The sequence below is a fragment of the Rhagoletis pomonella genome, unplaced genomic scaffold, assembly GCF_013731165.1.
Source record: "Rhagoletis pomonella isolate Grant_MI unplaced genomic scaffold, Rhpom_1.0 Rhpom_scaffold_00001, whole genome shotgun sequence".
Lineage (NCBI taxonomy): Eukaryota > Metazoa > Arthropoda > Insecta > Diptera > Tephritidae > Rhagoletis > Rhagoletis pomonella.
The window spans coordinates 43,986,733-43,988,644 of NW_023458555.1; positions in this window are offsets into that span (position 1 = coordinate 43,986,733).

A 1,912-nucleotide genomic window follows, 5' to 3' on the forward strand; every position below is an offset into this window, starting at 1 on the left:
AAATCGATTGATAAATAAAGAAATAATGTGTGGTCAAAAACACAAAGATTTTTTATATGAAAAATGAGCATAAAAGCGTGCTACTGGGGTGTACAGGAAGTATGAGTAACATTATTTACTGCTCATTACTCATTCAAAAAATCTCATTACTTCTTTATTTATCCATCGATTTGATTTATTAGTAACTTGATTTGTTTGTAAAAGAACAGGCTTTAGCACAACTGCAGGAATTTTACACAGAATCTGTTAGTTTTTTAATTTTGTTCCGGTTAAAATTTAATTTTTCTATTATTTTCATCAAAAACAAACTGGAATGATTAATTAATTTGTCAGAAACTATCAGTGATGTATAGACGTTTTATGGATAATTTTGTTAGTTTTAATTTCAGTTTGTTAAATTGGGTCTTGAGATATAAGTGACTAAGTGGAACCAGCTTTTGTTTTAAGCTGAATAATGGTAAATTGAAAATATCTCGAAAACTTATCAATAGAATAAAAAATTAACTCGATTTTTGGAAATTGGATAGTGGCGGCTGGAGAACAAAAACCAAATTATAATTTGTTGTCCAGTTTAATTTACAAAATTTCTAAGTAATAAAAACGCTGACTTAAGTTGATTATAACTTTTTTAATGGTATTCCTAACATTCGCATATTCGCATTTCGAAAATTCGCATTCGCACATATGCACGCTTGGATGTCATGTTCCTCATACGCCCAGGTGCCAAGCGCACTTCATCCAAATTAACCGTAGACCTACGGAAAAAAACTTCAGAATTCTACGTCTACGAATATATTTTATGTTGATATAATGAATTAAAGTAAATATTTAAAGGATCATAAGCTTAGTTTTACACATTCTTACGATTATAAAGACATTCAATGCAAATATTTCTGTTATGATCGCGTTTACAAGCATTTTTTTTTACACATGACACATGTCAATTTCGTCTTATTTTCGGAATGGGGTTTGTTTCTGACCCACAATAGTGACACCGTGCCCGTTTTTTTTTGGTGGCTCCGGGTGTTGCGGCTGTGAGCCACTCGGCTGTGAGTCTGCATTATCCATTACCAGGTTACCCAAGTCCCTTCAGGGAATTTCTCCAAAATAATTCTTCCTGTGTTCCATGTATGGCTTTGCCAAGCTGAGTCCCAGCTCGCGTAAAAAAATTTTACGTCGGCCCTTATTTTGAGAATCCACCCAATCTTTATTTACACTCATCTAAACAATTAAAGCATTTAAGGCCGAAATATCAAAGATATTGCTAAATACAGCCATTGGCCAGCGATTGGTTTTGCGTTTACAACTGTAAGTGGATAGCATTTTGTCAACGGTGTCAACGCCGCCTTTGGCTTTGTTTATTGGTAATATTCGATTATTTCCGGCAATCTTTTGGGTGGATCTCCCGTACTCATAGTGATGTGCATTGTGCTCTGCACTACAGTGCATTTATCCTTTCGTCCAATATATGAAACTAATGTAGTATTTTGCGTGAAAGCGCATTCCAATAGTTTTACGGGAATACTGCGTTTGTTCTTACGCATTGTCCCCACCATTGTTAAATTTTTTTCAAGAAGTTTCTGGCCAAGCTCGAATGAGCTAAAAAATTTGTCAACAGTTACATTGTGGCCTTTCAAACCGGTTACAAGATCAAGTACAACGCGCTTTCCTTGATTCCTTTCGGGTTGGTTTCCCGGCAGTTTGCCCAAGTACGGTTGCATGATCCATACATAGCAAGACTTTGAACATGCAGGCATCCAAAATTTTTACCATACCTTTCTGGCTTGCTCGGCATGTATTGGCGAAAACTGCATCTTCCATGAAACCCCAAAAGCTGTTCATCGATCGTAACGCACTCGCTAGGGTTATAATAACGGGTGATTTTTTTGAGGTTAGGATTTTCATGCATTAG